This window comes from Molossus molossus, unplaced genomic scaffold (genome assembly GCF_014108415.1).
Source record: "Molossus molossus isolate mMolMol1 unplaced genomic scaffold, mMolMol1.p scaffold_m16_p_31, whole genome shotgun sequence".
Taxonomy (NCBI): Eukaryota; Metazoa; Chordata; class Mammalia; order Chiroptera; family Molossidae; genus Molossus; species Molossus molossus.
Window position 1 is genome coordinate 92,269 of NW_023425368.1, and position 19,630 is coordinate 111,898.

The 19,630-nt window shown below is 56.3% G+C and overlaps 1 protein-coding gene across 1 annotated transcript in view; it reads left to right on the forward strand.

Annotated features, from left to right (window-relative positions):
- KCNQ1 (potassium voltage-gated channel subfamily Q member 1) overlaps nt 1-19,630 on the forward strand; it is a 283,407-nt gene that overhangs the window by 17,957 nt on the left and 245,820 nt on the right. The window lies entirely within an intron of this gene.

The following is a 19,630-nucleotide window of genomic DNA, read 5'->3' on the forward strand; positions in this document are numbered from 1 at the left end:
GACGAGCACAGAGGGAGTCAGGCGGTGAGTCTGCACGTGGTATCTGCGGAGCCACGTGTCAACTGAGACAGCCACTCCCTTGTCCCTTTGTGTCACCGGACGTATGGGAATGTCACCCCATCGTCCATCCTTCTTTTACTCGGGATTTTCCGTGGCCACCTAGCGTTTCCTTGCACCTGACCTGGCGCGTCGTCTCCCCGCTGCGGACACCGAGTCATTTCCTACGTGACACGTGACTGACACTGAGGCGGGTCTGGGCGCGCCCGTGCTTGCCCGGAACCTGCATGGCTTCCTTGGGGCACGTGCAGGGAGGACGCGGACAGGTCAGAGGGTGCTCGTGTTTTCATGACTTGGACCCCTCTTCACGAGAGCTGTTCCTCCCTTAACCCCCTTCCACGAGGCTGCGCCCACTGTTTTCACCCCCTCTAAAGCTGGGTGTTAGCATGAAAACACTTTGCCATTGTGATGAGGTGACAATAACATCTTGTGCCCAGCCTGTGGCTCAGTGGATGGAGCCTCGTCCCCTGGACTGAGAGGTCCCGGTTGGATCCCGGTCAGGGCACATGCCAAGGTTGCAGGCTCGATCCCCAATAGGGGGCGTGCAGGAGGCGGCCGATGGATGTGTCTCTCACGTCAATGTTTCTCTCTTTTGCTTCCCCTCTCTCTAAAAAAATCAATTGAAAATATTTTTTTAAAATAGCATCTTGTTATATGTACAAAGTGCGGGGGATGCCCTTATGTCTGCCGGCCTCTGCGTGTCCACCGTCCGTCCACTCGCGGCCCCGCCGTGCCCTGTGTGCGCCCGGCTGTCTTCTAGGTCCTTGCGAAACCATGAGTTGATGAGGCAGGGTCACTGCCCTCCAGGAGATGATGCCTGAGAGAGTGCAGAGGACAGCGAACCAGCGTGTACGGTGTCACACGGTGGCGAGGGCCTGAAGGCCTAGGGCAGCGAAGGGGCAGAGACAGCGATGGGGTGCCCTGTGGGGACGGCATGGTCAGGGACAGCCTTTTCAACAGGGTAGCATTTGTGAAGAGACCTGAAGGAAGAGTATCTGGCCAGCGGAGACAGCATGTGCAAAGGCCCTGGGGTAGGGATGTGCTTGGCATGTGTGAGGAGTAGCAAGGGGCTGGGGAAGGGGGTGGGGACGAGGGCTATGATTCTCAGAGCAAGAGGGGCACCAAGAGGCTTGAGTGAGAAGTGATGGGATCTGTCTTTTTAAAAATTTAATTCTCACCTGAAGACATGCTTAGAAAGAGGAAGAGGGGGGAGAGAGAGAGAAACATCGGTCGGTTGCCATCTGTACATGCCCTGACTGGTGATCAAACCAGCAACCCAGGCATGTGCCCTGGCCGGGAATCCGACCAGGAGACTCCTGCTGCACAGGGTGATGCTCAGACAGCTGAGCCTCTTCGGCTGGGCTGTCCTTTTTTTAAATCCTCACCTGAGGATATTTTTCCATTTGTTTTCAGATCGCGTGGGAGGGAGGAGGGGGGAGAGAGAGCAAGAGAGAGAGAGAGAAAAATCAATGTGAGAGAGACACATCGACTGGTTGCCTCCCGCACGACCCTGACCAGGGCCGGGGACTGAACTGCAGCTGAGGTACATGCCTTTGACTGGAATCAAACCTGAAACTCATTGGTCCGCAGCCCGTCCTTCTAACAGCTGAGGAAACCGGCCAGGGCTGTCCTTCTTAAATTCTTTTCTTTATTGATTTTAGAGAGAAAGGAAGGGAGAAGGAGAGAGAGATAGAAAAATCGATGAGAGAGAACATCTATTGGCCGCTTCCTGCACGCCCCCCACTGGGGATCAGGCCCAAACCTGGGCATGTGCCGGAATTGAACCAGCGACCTCTTGGTGCAGGGTCGACACTCAACCACTGAGCCACACCGGCCGGGCAAGGCTGTCCTTTAAAAAAAAAAATTAAATTTACAAAAAAGCTCGAAAAGGGTACAGAGAGCTCCTCACTCACTTCTCGGAACAGTCACAGCTTCTGCGGCCAGAGACAGCTCTCCAAACCAGCGACCAGTGTCACTCTCAACTGAGCTCTTGCAAATGCCTCGGGGTTTGCCCTGAGGTCCCCTCTCTCTCCATGATCCCCACTTTGCGCTCAGTGACCCCACGTCCTGCGGCCCCGGTCTCCCCGCGTCTCTCCTGGCCTGGACATCTGTGACGAGCACAGCCCGGCTGCTCTGTGACCTGCCCCTCGATTTGGGTCTGGCAGACGCGTGTCACGGTCAGATGGGGGTCATGCATTTTTGGCAGGAACACCCTGGGCAGGGCCTTCCCTCGGGCACATGATGTCTGTGTGTCTTTTCTGTGCCTGCATTGACCTTGATCCTTTGGGGAGTCTCCCCTGCTGCAGATGTGTGGCTGGTGACGATCCAGCCTCTCGTCGCTTAGCTCAGGGCTCACGGAGCCCCTCGGGCTGGCCGCCCTGCCTTCCCACGCCTCGGCCTCTGTTCGCGCCGCCCGCCTGACACCCCGGTGCTCCGGCTCCCCCTGCACCTTCTGACCCATTTCGAAATCAACCCCTCCTCCAGTGAGCCGGGCTCTTCTTTTTAATCCTCATCCAAGGATGTTTTCAATTTATTTTAGAGAGAGAGGGAGAAACATTGATCAGTTGCCCCCGTACACGCCCCAACCAGGGATCGAACCCCTAACCGAGGTATGTGCCCTGACCGGGAATTTGGTGTACAGGTCCACGCTCAACCAACACAGCCCCCAGGCTCCTGTCGCCGACGAACGTGACACCGAGACCGGGTGCGGCTGGGCCCCAGCTCTAGGGGCCCGTGCGGACCGACCCCGGCGCGCCCCCACGCTGTGTGTGCAGATACCACAGGCAGGCGGCCGCGCTGGCCTCAGGCACCGGTTCGAGCCTCGCCTGTCTGGGGGGAGCGTCTGGTTGACGGCAGGACCTGGCTGTCATTGTCTTTGTCTGTCTGCCCAGCCCGAGTGCGCCCGTCCGTCACAGGGCTGCTAACCCGCCGCGAGATGCGGCTTTTCCAGCCAGAGCGCGTGTCTGTGCCCCGTCCTGCCGGTCGCAGGCTTTCCCGCAGTGTTCTGTCCAAATGCCGCCCCCACCACTGAGAAGGTCCCTTTTCTCCCGCCCCTTCCGTGTGGACCGCAACTCTGCTCACCTGCGGGGTTGGCACTCCATCTGGGGTCCTGAGCGGCTTGGTTGCTGCTGCTTTGGGGGTCTGGGAAGCATCAGAGCTGCTTGTTGTTGTTTTGTTTTGTTATCCTCACCCGAGGACATTTTTGCATTTATCTTCAGATAGAGCAGGAGGGAGAGAGGGAGGAAGAGAGAGAGAGAAACATCGATGTGAAAGGGACACATCGAGGGGCTGCCACCCGCATGGCCCAACCGAGGCCGGAGACGAACTGCAACCGAGGTACGTGCTCTTAGCGGGAACCGAACCTGGGACTCTCTGGTCCACAGGCAATGCTCTAACCACTGGCCAGGGCTGCTGCTGTTGTTTTTTTTTAATTTTTTTTCTTTATTGACTTTTACAGAGGAAGGGAGAGGGAGAGAGAGCTAGAAACATCGATAAGAAAGAACATCCACTGGCTGCCTCCTGTGTGCCCCCCACTGGGGATGGGCCCACAACCTGGACATGTGCCCTGACCGGGAATCGAACCGGTGCCCTCTGGGGGCAGGGTCGATGCTCCACCACTGAGCTGCCCCGGCCGGGCGCATCAGAGCCTTTTGGAAAACGGTGTCCCCAGAGGACTGCTGCTCCCCCTGCCTCCCTGCTCACCCTCCTGTCGCTGCGCCCCTCCTGCCCGCCGAGAGCGGTCTCCCGGCTCTCTGCTCACCTGCCTGCTGCCAACGCCCGTGTACTTTCCGTCCCACACCGAGGGAAGCACACTGCAGAACTCTTCCGAAAAATTGTCCACTGTGGTGAAATGCCCATAACATAAAATTCCCCATCGTACCCATGTTAGGGGCACAGCTCAGTGGCATTGAGCACACCACATTGCTGCAGCCGACGGCACCATCCTCCCCAGAACTTTCCACCCTCCCACACGGACACTCTGTCCCCATTAAACACGCATCCCCAGCCCCCGGCACCCACTGTCCTACTTTCTGTCTCTGTGATTTGGATGACTTTAGGGACCTCATGTAAGTAGAATCATAAATATTTATCTTGTGTCTGGCTTATTGCACTCAGCACGCTGTCCTCAAGTTCCGTCCAGGTTGTGGCAGGTGGCACAATGTCCTCCCTTGTCAGGGCTGAATAATATTCCACCGTCTGTGAGGATGGACCACGGCGTGTGTATTCACCCAGCGTTGCACGCCCGGGCTGTCTCCACCTTTGGCTATTGTGAACAGCGCTGTAGTGAACAGTGTGTACCGAGGTCTCTTTGAGACCTGCTTCCAAGTCCTTTGGAATCTAGACCCAGGAGCAGGATTGCTGGAGCACATGACAATTTTACTTTCAATGCATCTCCCTGACGATTAGCCACGTTGAGTCTCTCCGAATGCTTGCTGTCTTCTTGAGAGAAATGTTTGTTCAACTCCTTTGCCAGTTTTTTTCCAGCTTTAATGAGGTCTAATTGACCAATAAAACTAAGATATATAAAGTATACAGGTAGTGATTTGATATACATGATGGAAGGATTTCCCCCATCGAGTTAATGAATACAACCGTCATCTCTCAGAGTTACTGTGTGTGTGTGGAGAACATTTCCGTTCTAGTCTCTTAGCAACTTTCAATTGTAAACAGTGTTGCTAACGATAGTCACTGTGTAATCTATTAGCTCCTCAGACCTTATTCATCTCATGGCTGAAAATCTGGAACCTTTCACCAACTTCTCCCCATCTCCCCATCCCCCAGGACCTGGCCACCACTCTCCTGTTTCTCTGAGTATGTCCTTTTTTTTTAGATTCCACATGTAAATGAGACCATGGTATGTTTGTCTTTCTCGGTCTGACTTATTTCACTCTGCACAATGCCCTCCAGGTCCCTCCAGGGTCACCAGTGAGGAGAGTTCCTTCCTTCTTATGGCTGGAAAATGTTACGTTGTATCTGCTCCAGGTTCTGTATCCATGCAGCCCAATGACACTGGCTGTTGGGGTCTTTCCACCCTTGGCCATTGTGCACGGCCTGAGGTGAGCCTCATGTGCAGGTACCTCTCTGAGGTCATGGTTCTGCCACCTCGGATAAATACCCAGAAGTGGAATAGGTGAATTGCGTGGCAGCTCGATCTTTCGTTGCTTGCAGACTCTCCACGCTGTTCTCGAGAGGCTGCCCCAGATGTACGTTCCCACCAACAGTGCACGGAGGAGCCCTTGGCTCCACATCCTCGCCAGCACTCACTTCTCGTCTTTTTGGTGCGAGCCATTCTAAGGACACCGAGTGGCGGTGGTGGGGCCCAGGTTCATTGTCTCGCCAAATCGATGAAGGAGTTCACCAACAAAGGGACAAGTGAGAGGAAAGCTTATTTGGAAAACAGACAGGTTCCCCACAGTGGGGAGGAGACCCCAGAGGGGTGCCGGTGAGACTCTGTTGTCTGGGGGAAGATATAGGCCCTGCTAGCCTCCCATGGGTCCTTCCAAGGAATTCTGCCTCAGCCACATGCATACAGTTTAAAGCTTGCGTTTCCACCTGACTGGGCTTAGCCCTAGGCCAGCCAGCTCTAAATGCATATGATCCTTCAGGGAAAAGCACATGTGGGCATCGCTGATTTTAAGACTCACTCATCAGGTGAATCGGGGCAGATTTGATGAGCAAAGATATATGTTGTCCCACAACATGCTCTAGCTGGAAGTGTGCAGGTTTTTATTTAGAAGCAGACGTTGAGGAGCGAATCCTGACATTTGTGCAGAAGCTTTACTCCCAGGGAGGAGACAACTTGGGTGTGGTTAAGAACAAATAAAGTAGCCCCAGTATCTACAGGGCCTTAGTGGCTTCCCTTTTTGTGATAATTTCAACTCCTCCCAGACTGTTGGTGAGGAGGAGGAGACACCCTGGAGCAACCCTGTGCTTGCTTTCGGTTACTTTTCTAAATCCAGCTTTGGTTTCCTATAATCCTTTTAAGGTGACCCAGCTTTCTGCAATAAAAACACGCTCTGTAGCTCAGCCGGTGTGGCTCAGTGGTTGAGCATCGACCCGTGCACCAAGAGGTCATGAGTTCCAGGTCAGGTCACATGCTTGGGTTGTGTGTTCGGTCCCCAGTGGGGGGCGTGCAGGAGGTGGCTGGTTGATGTTCCCTCTCATCGATGTTTCTGTCTCTCCCTCTCCTTTCCTCTCTAAAATCAATAAAGAAAAAAAATAATAACAACACACTCTATAGTTTTGCAGCATAACTTATTCAGCAATCCTGTTGCCTTGCTCCCAAAAACATGTAGGTATATCAATTGGAATAGGTCAGCCTCGCCAGCACTTTATTCCTGAGCAGATAAACATCATTTGCAAACCCATCCAGGTCCCAGAAAAAGGAACTACACAATTGCTGTTTCCCTCCTGCCTGAAGCCAGTCTTTCTGTTTTTTTCTTCTTTCTTTCTTTTTTATTGTTGTTGTTGTGTAATCGACCTGTGTTCCTTCCTGGAGCTTCTCATTTGCATTTCTATAAATGGGGACTGGTGGTTACTGGCTGTGGAGGCACAATTTCCCATGTTGATTTTAGTTTTATTTTGAACTCGTAGAGTCTGAATAAACCCCCAGATCTGGGTTGAAGTGTGGTGCCTGTGTGCTGAGCTCCAAGCCATCTCAAACTTCCCCACGTGGCCCAGCCTTCTCTTCCCAGGGTGCCATCGCTTACTGCCTACCCGGCCTCTCTCTCCACTAACAGCCGTGACTACCTCATTTTCTCCCTTTCCTTCGGTTGCCTTTCATTTTGTTGAGGGTTTTCTTCACTGTGAAGAAGCTTTTTAGTTTGATGTGGTCCCACTTGCTTATTTTTACTTTTGTTGCCTTTGTTTTGGGTATCAACTTTTAAAAAAATGTCAAGGAGCTTATGTTTTCTTTCTTTTTTTAATCCTTGCCTGAGGACCTTTTTGCATTTCTGCTCTTCAGATAGAGCAGAAGGGAAGAGAGGGGGGAAGAGAGAGAAACATCACTGTGAGAGGGACACATCGACCGGTTGCCAAGGAACTGAACCCGGGACTCTCTGGTCCACGGGCCAATGCTCTAATTGCTGAGCCAAACTGGCCAGGGTGAGGAGCTTATGTTGTCTTCAAGGAGTTGTATGGTTCTAGTCTTCCATTCAAGTCATTAATTCATTTTGAGTTGATGTTCATATATGGTACAAGATAGTGGTTGAGTTTCATTCTTTTACATGTATCTGTCCAATTTTCCCAGCACTAATTTATTGAAGAGACTGTCGTTTCCCTAGTGTATATTTATGGCTCTATTTTCATAAATTAATTCACTATATATGTATGGTTTATTTCTGGACTCTCTCTTCTGTTTTATTGATCTGTGTGTCTGTCTTCATGCCAATGCCTTACTGTTTTGATTACTATAGCTTTGTAATATAGTCTGAGAGCAAGGAGTGGGATGCCTCCAACTTTGCTGTTTGTTCTCAGATTGCTCTTGCTATTCAGGGTCCTTTGTGGTTCTATACAAATTTTAGGGTGTTTTTTCATTTATATGAAAAATGCTATTGGAATTTTGATAGCAGTGCATTGACTCTGTAGAGAGCTTTGGGTAGTATGAACATTTTAACAATAGTCTTTCAGAACATTTCCAATTATTTGTATCTTTAATTCTTTTCATCATTGTATTATAGTTATCAACATACAGATATTTCACCTCCTTGGTTAATTTTTTTTTGGTAAATGGTGATTATTTTCTTAATTTCTCTTTCTGATAGTTTGTTGTTGGTATATAGAAATGCAATTGATTTTTTAAAATATAATTTTGTGTCCTGCAACTTTATTGGATTCATTTATTCTAACAGGTGTGTGTGTAGTCTTTAGGGTTTTTTATATATAATATCTGCAAATAAAAACAGTTCAACTTCTTCCTGTCTGATTTGGAAGCCTGTACTTTCTCTTTCTTGCCTAACTGATCTGGTTAGGACTTCAGGTACTATGTTGAATAGAAGTGGTGAGAGTGGGCATTTTGACTTGTTCCTAATCTTAGAGGAAAAATTTACAATCTTTTACCATTGAGTATGTTAGCTGTGGGCATATCATATATTGTCTTTATTATATTGGAGTATGTTCCCTCTATACAAAGTTTGTTGAGAGTTTTTTATGAAAGGATTTGGATTTTGTCAAATGCTTTATATGCATCTATCAAGATGATCATGATTTTTATCCTTCATTTTGTTAATTTGCCACATTGCATTTATTTATTTACCTTGTTGAACCATCCCTGCATTCCTGGAATAAATCCCGCTTGATCATGGTGTATGATCCTTTCAATGGGATGTTGAATTCAGTTTGCTAGTATTGAGGATTTTTGCATCTATGCTTATCAGGGAGACAGACCTGTAACTTTCTTTTATTGTTCTGTGTTCATCTGGCTTTGGTGATGCTGATCTCAGAAAATGAGCCTTGATGTGTTCCCTCTTTTGTTTTTTGGAAGAGTTTGAGAAGGATTGGTGTTAATTCTCCTTTAAGCGTCCAGTAGAATTCCTCAATGAAGCCATCTAGTCCTGGACTTTTCTTTGGGAGTTTTTTTTAATTTTTTTTATTTAATTACTAATTCAATATCCTTACTAGTAATTGGTTTGTTCAGATTTTCTATCTCCTCGTGATTTTGTCCTGGTAGGGTGTCCAATTTGCTGGTATAGAATTGTCCATAGTAATCTCCCATGAGCCTTTGTATTTCTGTGGTATCATTTGTGATCTTTCCTTTTTCATTTATTATTTTATTTTAGTTCTTTCTCTCTTTTTTTCTTGGTTTGTCCATTTTGTTTATTTTTTTTTTAAACTAGCTCTTAGTTTCATTGGTCTTTTCTACTGTCTTTTTAAGTCTCTCTCTAATTTATTTCCACTCTGATAATTTTGTGGACCATAGAGTCCTGGGTTTGATTTCTGCCAAGGGCAGTTTGTCCCCAGCCCTGGTTAGGGTCGTGTGGGGTTGTGTGGGTGGCAGCCACTCGATGTGTTTCTCTCACATTGGTGCCCCCCCCCACTCTATCTGAAGATAAATGCACAAAATGTCCTCTGGTGAGGATAAAACACTATATATATATATATATATATATATATATATATATATATATATATATATATAGTCTATCACTATAACTTTTCCCCTTAGAACTGCTTTTTCTATATCCCATAAGTGTTGGTTGCTGTGTTTCCATTTGCTTCAAGGCTTTTTAAAGTTTCTCTTTTGATTTCATCTTTGACCCTTGGCCAGAGCACATTGTTCTGGTGCCACGTATTTGTGACTTTTTCAGTTTTCTTCTCGTGATTGACTTCTAGACTCATAGCCCCGTGATCAGGAGAGATGGCTGATATGGCGTCGGTTTGCTGATATTCATTAAGATGTGTTTTGTGGCCTAACACGTGGCCTGCCCTGGGGAGTGTTCTGTGTGAGTGTGAGGGCTCATGCGCGTGCTGCTCTGCGTATGTCTGTCAGGTGCCCGGGGCGAACGTGGAGGTTAAGGCCCATGTTTGCAGACAACTTCCCGTCTGGGTGATCTGCCCATTGTTGAAAGTGGGGTGTTGGGTTCCCTGCTGTTATTGTATTGCTGTCTGTTTCTCCCTTCAGCTCTGTTAATACTTGTTCCATGTATTTAGGTGCCCTGAGGTTGGGTGCGTGTGTGTTTACAATTGTTATATCCTCTCGATGAATCGGCCCTGTATTGTTCTGTAATGACCTTTTTTCTTGTTACCGTCTTTGCCATTTTGTCTGATGCAAGAACAGCTACTGTGCTCTCTCTTGGTTTCCATGGGCAGGGAGTGTCTTTCCATCCCCCACTTTCGGCTGCTGCCCTTAGGCCAAAGCAAGTCTGTCTTAGGCAGCAGCATGTGCGTGGGTCTGGCCCAGTTTCCAATGGGGTTTCTGCTGTCGGGTTCTAGGGGTTGTGGACGCGTTCTGGATGCATAATTTGTAAATACTCTTTCCCATTCTGGGGGTTGCCTTTTCACTTTGTTGACCTGTCCTTGGCCGCACAGGGATTTTTAGTTTTCATGAAGTCAAGTTGATCTGTTTTTAATATTTTCTCTGTACTTTCGGTGTCATATCCAAGGAGTCTTTGCCAGATCCAGTGTGGGAAGTTTTTCTTGTGTCCCTTCTAAGAGTTTTACAGCTTTCGGTCTTATGTATAAGTATTTACCCATTTTGAGTTCACTTTTGTATATGGTGTGAGGTAAGGGTCCAACTTACCCATTTTGAGTTCACTTTTGTATATGGTGTGAGGTAAGGGTCCAACTTACCCATTTTGAGTTCACTTTTGTATATGGTGTGAGGTAAGGGTCCAACTTACCCATTTTGAGTTCACTTTTGTATATGGTGTGAGGTAAGGGCCCAACTTCATTCTTTCACATGTGGATCGCCGGCTGTCCCAGCACCACTGGTTGAAGGACGAGAAGCTCTTGGGATTTGTGTTCCCCACGGAACCGTGTATTCTGGAAATCTCTCCACATCAGTTCGGGGGCTTCCACATTTTCGCAGCTGCCTGGAATTTCACCTGTGGGTGCACAGAGATCAGTTCTGATGTTTTGCAGTTACAAACAATGTTGCAATTTTGTATCACTGTCCATAGCATAGATCCCTAGAAAGGCAAGTGCTGGGTTGAGGCATAAGGATGTAGTCTTATTAGGTAGGACCAAATTTCCCTCCAGAGGCTGTACGCCACACAGCCGCCCAGAGATGCATGAGCGTGCCCAAATGTGTGGGTGCTGCACCAGCACTGCAAATCCCGCCCCTGCCCTCGTGGGCTGGAGGGGGGGCGCCGCATTCAGTCACGGAATTATACAAACCAAGAAAGCAAAGTTCCAGTGGGAGGTGAGGTCCACAGAGGGAAACGCACAGCACCAGGCAGATGCGTGCAGAGTGTGTGTGGGACTTGACTGAGCAATCTAGGAAGGCTTCCTGGAGGAGGTGTTGTTCAGGGTGAAGAAATTGTTTCCAAGTGTACCACCAATCCCATACTGGAGAGCTTGAAGGGGGGGCTCTGAGGGCAGGGCTGTTTGTAAATGAAGTATAGTGCACAGCTCAGACTAGGAGACAGAGCACCTGGAGGTTTATATCTGCTGCTCCACGAGACAGAGAATTTCAGTTTTTAATATCATATAATAATATGTCAGGAGGGTGGCTTTGGGCCCCAGGGGAAGGCGCTTCCCCTTGGTGTCAGTCGTCGCTTCCTGTCCTGCTCAGGTCTGGCATTCTGCTCCCAGGATCCTCTGTCCCTTGTCCGAACCCTGTAGGGGCTCCCTTTGCCCTGGTGGGTGCCCAGTGCCTGGAGGGCTGGGCCAGGCAGCGTGGGGTGCTCAGTGACCTGGGCGGGAGTCTACGTCACGGGCAGGGTGGCCCGCAAGGCCGGGGTCTGGGTGGACTGCCCAGAGGATGTGTCTGCTATTCTGGGCGGCGGGCAGGAAGTGGCAGCTCCCGCCGGGTCCGAGGACAGGACAGCGCGAGGCGAGCCTCTGACGGTTGTGGAGGTGTAGGCATTTCCGGCCCGCGCTGTGCTGGCCTCGCTGGTTCCCCTTTTCCTCCGCTGGTTTTGTTCTGTCCTCGGCTGTGGGCTCTCTGGAGTGGGGCCAGGAGACAGCCCCTGTGCTTGAGAAAGACCCGAGGGTCTCCTGGGGAAGGGCAGGCCGGTGTGGGCCAGGCCTCATGGCTGGCGCGGGGCCCCTGTTTGGGAGATGCCCTCAGTGGTGACGCACGGTGGCTGGGACGGACCCGCTGCTCACGCCTCCTGTCTGGACGCGTCCGGCATCTGACTGGTTTCCTGGGGTTCAAAGCTCCTGCGTCCTTCTCTGGCCTCTGTACTTGGCGCACATGAAAGAGGAGCGTTGCCGACGTCTGCTTGGCGTCTGCTTGGGGTCTCTGGGGGCCCCGGCCAGGAGCTCGGTTGATAAACAGCAGATCCTCCGCCGGTCCTGGAGGCCTGGAACTCTGGCCTGAGATGCCGTCCTCAGCCTTCAGGATGCTCCCGGGCCTGGCCTTCCTCCGACCTCACCGCTCCTGGCTCCCGGGTCCTTCGTCCTGCTCTGAGCGCCCAGCCTCCAGCCTACCGAACCCTGCCTCAGGGCCTTTGCACGGCAGTGTCCTCTGCCGGGAGTATCCATCCTCAGCCCTAGCTCACTGTCCCCTCCCAGAGCAGCCTCCCGCCCTGTCACTCGCTGTGACAGCCCCTTCCTGTTCCCTGGCAGATTGCAGTCTGCTCTGTGGCCTTTCCCCTCCTGTGTGCCTAGTCCCTGAGCCCAGCACGGTGCCAGGCACCCGGCTGGTGCTTTCCTGCTGGGGGTGGGATGAGGGGCAGACCCCGGCAGGCTTTGCAGGCAGGGCAAGGAGTGTGTATTTTATTCTGAGGCCTGGGGTGCCGCTGGAGGGTTTCCTGGGGGTGCCGCTTGTCACCTCTAATGCCCGTTCTGAAAGCACCCTCAGGGCGGGCATCCTCTCTGGCAGGTGGGGACCTGGTTTAGCTGCGTCCCGCTCCCTCCTTGGCCTGGGGATTCTCCCTTCTTTTGGGGGGCAGGTGACAGAGGGGTGTGTCTTTGTGCCCTCGCTCGGCCAGCGGGGGCTCAGTGCCCTCTCTGGGCGGGAGCCGGGCTGCCATTCTGCGGAACTGAGGATACCGAGGCCAAAATAAAACTGCCAATTGCATCCGGTATGGGCAGCCCCACGCCTGGCCCTGGGAGGGGCACCAAGGCAGGCTGTCCTGCTGCACAATTAGCCACTTCCTCCTGCAGGCCCGGAGGGGCTCGTGGCGGGAGGCTGGGCCCGGCTGTGGGTGGCCGTGTGATGGTCACTCCGCAGGGCACGTGCACCCTGGGGCCCGCGCCTGGCTCCTTGCACACGCCTGTGGGAGCCCGGGTGTGTGTTGGGCCGGAGGGCATGATGAGAGCGGGGTGACCTGGGAGGGGACCCCGAGGAACTGGGCTGTTTGTCTCAGGCCAGCTGGACAGAGAGGAAGCAGGCGCTTCCTGGACACGCTGACCTTTCACAAGTGGCGGCTCGAGTGGGCAAGGTCGCGTCTGGTCCCGGGATGACGGTGGGAAGCTTCGGCATCAAGTACCTGCCGCGCGCCAGACCCCTGTCCCTCCAGCCCCTCTGTCCGCACAGACGCCAGGCCCCTGGGGGCCGAGCGCTGGGCCAGGCTCAGGGCCGCTGCTCTGGGGACCCTGCGGGCTCCTCGGGGCAGCTGAGGGCGCTGAGCTGGCCAGAGTTGGCACGGGTGTGTTGCTCCTGCCCAGGCTGTCTGGGGTGTCGTCCTCCACCTGGGTGGGGGCCAGCGCGACCCAGCACCCTGGGCGTGTGTGGGGCTCGGCTTCTCCCCAGCTGGTGTGTCCAGGAGGGAGTGGTTGGTGCAGCCGAGGTCGCGATGGGTGAGGGCGGGTTTCTTGAGCCGCGGGACAGCAGGCTGCGGTCCCCCTGACCAGCGCCCGGGGCCTGGACCTTGTCATCCCAGCGAGGGCTGGGCCCTGTGTCCGGGGTGGACTGGTTCATGGCAGCAGCTGCTGGTCGGGGACCCCCAGGCCGTCATGACCGGCCCTGGCCTGGGGTGGAGAAGATGCCAGCAGCGGATGCGCCCGGATGGCCCCTCGGGGTGCCCTCAGCACGATGGAGATGACGGGGGGCTGCATTTGCGGGCCAGCAGGCAGGTTGTGTCTCCATGGTGGGCAGTCAGGGAACCAAGGCTGCGCCCCACCCTTGCCGCTCCCCCTTATTCCACCATCGGCGGGCTTCTGGGTCCAGAGTCAGGGCACCGCCACCTTGGGCCTGAGGCGGCCATGCTGGGCCCCGGGGCACTGCGGAGGAGGTGGGCAGAGGCCCTGTCCCCTTGAGCCCCAGGACTTCCCCTGGCGAGCGGAGCTGGGGCTGCGGCCCAGGGGAAGGGCCCCCACGGGAGCCGGCCGGTGTGTGGCTGTGCCCGCCATGGGTTCTTGTTTGCCGGCAGAGGGCTTTCCTGCGGGTGGGGAGCAGCCCAGGGGCTGTCCCCCTGTGCAGGTGGGGGAGGCCTGCCCTTGTCCCTGTCCCAGTGCAGGGCCGGGAGGGGAGGAGCCGGCGTCTGGCTGGGAAGGCAGTGCAGGCCTGAGGCAGACCCTTCCTCCTCCCTGGGGGAACCTCCGTCTCTGCCTGGAGCTGCCACGGGGGGCCGAGGCCACCGCGTCACGGAGGGTGGTCACACACTCACTCACTGTCCGTGTCCACTGTGTTGACAGGAATGTGTGGACTGCATTTGACCAGACAGCTGGCCCCGGGCCGAGGCGACCCTCACTCTCATGGATGTGTGGCGAGGGTCTCCGGGGGTGGGGGCCGCTGGCCAGCCTCTGCAGCCTCAGTTTCCCCAGAGGGGTGGGAAGGCTGCAGCTTGCGGGCTCTCGAGGTGGTGCCTGGTGCCCACAGCTCCTCTAGGGCCACTGCTCCGGCCTCGGCTGGCTCTGGGGGCGTCCGGGGGTCTGCAGCTGCCGTGTTGTGGCGCCTGGCCGGGGGCTGGCAGGAGAGGCCCCGGCTCTTACCGTGTCCTCCGGGTCGCAGCCCGGGCGGAGTGAATGGTGCCCTCCCCCATCCCGGCCGGACAGTTCACAGGGAAGACGAGTGCGTCCCAGGGCAGATAAGGCCCCTGTCTGTGAGGTCACTTCAGTTTGTTCTATGGCACCTTCTAAATATACCCTGTCAGGGGCTTCTTATCACAGGCTCGGCCGGGCTGAGCGTAGGCGACACTCTGGGACGAGCCTGCCCGCTCCGCCAGCCGGCCCCGTCTCGGGGGCGTCCCCAGCCCGAGTGCTCAGCCAGCCTGGGAGGTGCGGCCGCCGGGACCCGAGGGCTGGGGCCCGCACGGGCAGCTCTCGGGTGGGCAGGGAAGCCCAAGGGCCTCCTGCTCCTCGCTGGCCCTGGGCCGGCCTTTCCTTGGAGACATCAGTCAGTGCGGCGGGAGGCCCCGGGCTGGAGTCGGGCTCTCTGCTGACATGTGGGGCTCTGGACTCTGGGCGGGGGCTCACCCTCGCTGAGCCTCCCCTGGCTCCTGGGAGGGGGCAGACCCACTCCCCAGGCCTCACGTGCAGACTGGAGAGAGCAGGAAGGAGTGGGGTCTTTCCCACCGGCCTGCCACGCCGCGGCCTGGGACCGCCAGGCACGGGGGCTCCGGGGGCGGCCCGGGCCCGAGGGGAGAGAGGGTGGGGCCCCAGCCCGCGGCGGGCATTCCTGTGCCCTCGTGAACACAGAGGGCCCGGGGCTGGCCCACGGCGGGGGCCCAAGTTCAGCCATATGCAGCCTGATGCTTGGACACGATGCCCGTCTCCTGACTGTGGGAGTGGATGCCCTCGGGGTCGCATATGCGCCCGCCCCGGAGACGCGCCCACCCTGCCCCACAGCAGTCCCTCCTCGGCTCTGAAATGACAGCCTGGGATGGCCTGGCCAAGCCCTCAGCCAAGGTGTCCTCACCTGCCCCCAGGTTGGCATGGCCCTCCGTGCTCTGCAGGCACGAGACATGAGGGGACACAGGCGTTGGGGGCAGATGTGAGCACAGCCATCAGCCAGGCCGAGGGGTGGCCCTGGAAGGACCCCACGGCCCACGGTGGAAAAGCATGGCCAATGTCAGGGACACCCCTGTCCCCAGCCCTTGTCACCTCTTGGGGGTGCAGGGGCGTATCTGGCTATCAGCCCTGACAGGCCTGAAGTGTCCCCAGCCAGGGCGCTCCCAGGAGGCTCCAGGACGGGATCCGGTCCGTCTGTGCTGCGTGGTCGGGGGTCCCTGAGCGCGGCTGCAGGGTAAGTGACCGCTCCTCGTCCCTGGCAGCAAGGGGGGACCTTCCATCTTGTTCCGCGTGTCGTACCCATGTCTTGGAGAGAGGCCCTGTGGACGGTGTGGGCCAAGTCCGGGCTCATCACTGCCGGCCTGGTGGTCTCGGAGCCTCCGCAGATGTGGAACTAAGAGCGGTGCCTCGGCGGGTCCCCGGGGCCCAGGGTGGGTGGTGTGGACGGCTGGGCCGGGAGCGGTCTCCCCGAGGCCTGCTGTCCCCTGCCCGGACCGGGGCCTGTCACCCAGGGCATCCTGCCCTCTCTGCTGCCATCCTGATGCCGTCCTGGCAGCTAAAGTGGCCGTGCCTGCTCCCGGCTCACATTACGGGAGGCCCCTTTCTGCCCAGTGTTGGCATGTAGCCCGGGCATGTGTGTGTGTGCGGAGAGCTGTCTTAGTGCCATGTCCTGGCCCCTTGGAAGGCTCTGTGGGGGCGGGACAGACAGGGCAAAAAGGGAAAGAATGAAGCAAAAGGATCTTACTTCTTGGTGCATCCTGGAGGCCCACCTGGAGGAGGTGGCACTGAAGTCTTTTAACTAAGCAGCTCAGTTCAACCGAAACGTGGACTCGGTTATTCAGCAGTCACGCGCCAGGCCTCACGCTGGGCCTTCCGAGGGGACGCCAGCAGACAGGCCCCGCCTGGGGAGCCCTTGTGGGTCAGGGAGCAGCAGTGGGCAGCGGGGGGGCCGTGGTCTGACGAGAGTGGGGCAGGGGCCACAGGGCCCAGCTGGGGCATCAGAAGGCCTCCCTGCAGGGAAGCCCAGGCCCGGGGGACACCAGGAAGGTGGGTTTGGGTTTCAGGCTTCACTGGGAGGGTCGTGAGCTGGGGGGGAAGGGGGGCTGGTGGAGTTGTTTCCACCTGCATGCCCAGTGGGCACCGAAAGACTGAGGGGCCGGTGGGGTGTGGGTGCAGATTCCGGGGCAGTCCCGGAGCCCCCAGGGCGGCGGTGACCCCTGGGCGGGAGAGAACAGGCATCTGGGGAGGGCCCGGCCGGAGCTCGAGGTGGGAGGGTCTATGTCTCTGGGTCCCCAGCCCAGCCTGGGTGCCCGCTGAGATGCACCCCGCCCGGACCAGGCACGGCCAGGCCAGCCGGTGGGGCTTTGGCGTCCGGTGGGGTGGGGGCCTGAGGCCGCCCTGTCGGGGAGGCCAGGGTCATGTGGGTGTCCACGTCCAGGGCCCCGAGGTCGCCAGCCCTGGGCTCGGCAGGGCTCTTGCAGGCGACTCTTGTACGAGGGGAAGCCCCTGGGCTGCTCTGGGGAGAAGGCGTCAGCACTCACTGTGGAGTCGGGCATCGGGACCCTGTGCCTCGGGCTCCAGGTCGCCCATCGGCTCCTCCGGGGAAGGACCCAGCCCCGCAGGAGCTCGCGAACCTCGGTCCAATCTGTCGCAGCCTCCGCTAACCCGTGTCTGAACGGCACTGACTTCGTTTTCTTTTTTTTTTTTAATCCTCACCCGAGGATATTTTTCCATTTTTTGTACAGATAGAGTGGGAGGGAGAGAGAGGAAGGGAGAGAGAGAGAGAGAAACATCGACGTGAAGGGACACATCGAGTGGCTGCCACCCGCACAACCAACCAGGGCCGGGGACAAACTGCAACCGAAGTACGTGCCCTTAGCGGGAACCGAACCCAGGTCTCTCCGGACCGCAGGCCGACGCTTTAACCGCTGAGCCAAACTGGCCAGGGCTGACTTCGTTTTCTTTAAGGAGTTTTAAAACCGTGTTGGCCTGGCCTGGCTGGTGTGGCTCAGCGGTTAGAACGTCGGCGCGTGGACGGAAGTGTCGTGGGTTTGATTCCCGGTGAAGGGCACGTACCTGGGCTGCAGGTTCGGTCCCGGCCCAGTTTGGGGTTGTGCCAGAGGCAACCAATCCCTGTGTCTCTCCCATCGATGTCTCTCCCTCCCTCCATTCCACCCTCTCTAAAAAAACAATCAATGGAAAAATATCCTCGGGTGAGGACAAACAAAAATAAATAAGTAAAAAATATAAAGAAAACATTTTAATTGTGGTAAAATACAGATGACATGAGATTTCCACGTTCGGTGCACAGCCGGGTGGCACTGAGCACAGCCACGTGGTCATGCAGCCACCAACACCACCGTCCTCTCCAGAACTTTCCACGCTCCCAGACTGAAGCTCTGTCCCCACTAATCACTCACTGCCCAGCCCCCAGCGCCCACTGTCCTCCTTCCCGTCTCTGTGGTCTGACTCCCCCGGGGCTCCTGTGAATGAGGTCACACAGCATCTGTCCTGTGACGGCCTCGTTCCCTCGGCAGAGTGTCCTGGGGTGCCCCTGGCACACACACCGTTTCGTCCGCACCAACGAGCGTTTCCAAACCCGCACTCACTCCGCGGGTCCTGTGAGTCCGTGGAGCGGCCTCCGCGGGGCGGGCAGCCCGGGCGGGGCCTGGACCGTCAGCCCGCTGCCCGCTCAGCTCCCGATTCCTCGGCGTGGGCCCTGTGTGGTTCTCGGTACCGGCTCCGACGTCACCGGGAAGTGCCCCGAGGTGGGGGACACCGTCACCGTAGGTTCAGGTGCTCCCGAGGGTTCAGGGCACGTCCCCTGCCTTCCCCAGGTGTCCGGCCTGGGTTTGGTTGTTGGGTCACCTGAGCTATGGTGCCGTGGGCAGGAGGAGGCCTGTGGCTCACCTGCCGTCTGCCTCTGGCGTGCCCTCCGCCCCCCGGCAGGGCTCTTTCACGTCCTCAGGGCACCTGGCCGCTGCAGTGATGCCCGATAACGTCCGGATGTCCCTTGGGACCGGAGCTTGCGGTCACGGCTCCTGAGGCGGCTGGCGGTCAGGACACAGACGAGGCATTGTTCTGCGGGGCGTGGAGCTACCCTTGCCCCTGGCGGTGGCCTCTTCCTGCCCACACTCATGCACCCTCCTGGATTGGGTCAGGCCGCCCTGGGGTCCAGGCGGCCTCTGGGGTTGGCATCTTCCCTCCCAGAGGCCGTGCTCCACGGCCTGTGTAGAAAATGGGGCCTCGTCTCCTCGCTCTGGGGGTTCGGGGCTGCCTGATGTTGGAGCTCGGGACTCGAGCTGGGACAGAGGGCTGGTGGCTCAGCCTGCAGAGGCAGGAGGGGGTGCCACGCACCCCAGGTGTGAGCCCGGGCAGGGACCCTGTCCTGCGTCCCCGGCACAGGACAGAGCAGGCACAGCACACTCCGGGACACGCTTCTTCCTGTAATGAGCTCAGTGTGTGTGCTGTCTGAGCAGCCTGCAGGTAGTGACGGGCCCCTCCCCTCAAGGTCGCAGGCCCAGCAGGAGCTCGGCGGGCAGTGACGACCCGCGGCAGGCAGACTGCCATCTGGCAGGAAGGGACTGAGGGACGACGATGTGCAGACATGGGCTTGGAAGGTGCTGAATCTGCGGTTTGCAGGCGAGAGACGCTCCCTGCAGTGGCCCGTGTCACCGCCTGGCAGGAAGTGGTCACCACGAGGCTGAGACAGCAGAGACGCCGTAGCCGGTCTCCTACTGCTGGGGCAGGGACAGAAGATGGGGAACTTCCCGCTCATGGCTGGGCGTGGAGCTGGGGGCCGGGGCTGGGGCAGCAGGACCCACAGACCTGAGTCCAGACCCTGGCCCGAGGGAGCCCTTGCTCAGGCCTGTGTCCTTGCCTGTGAGACATGGAGGCTTGGGGACAGTGGTATGGGGTGTGGTGCGTGACTCTGATGTGGACGGCTTGTTGATGTGGCAACTGTCGGTCAGCTGAACAGTGGCCCCAGGGACGTTCGTGTCCTGATCCCTGAACCTGT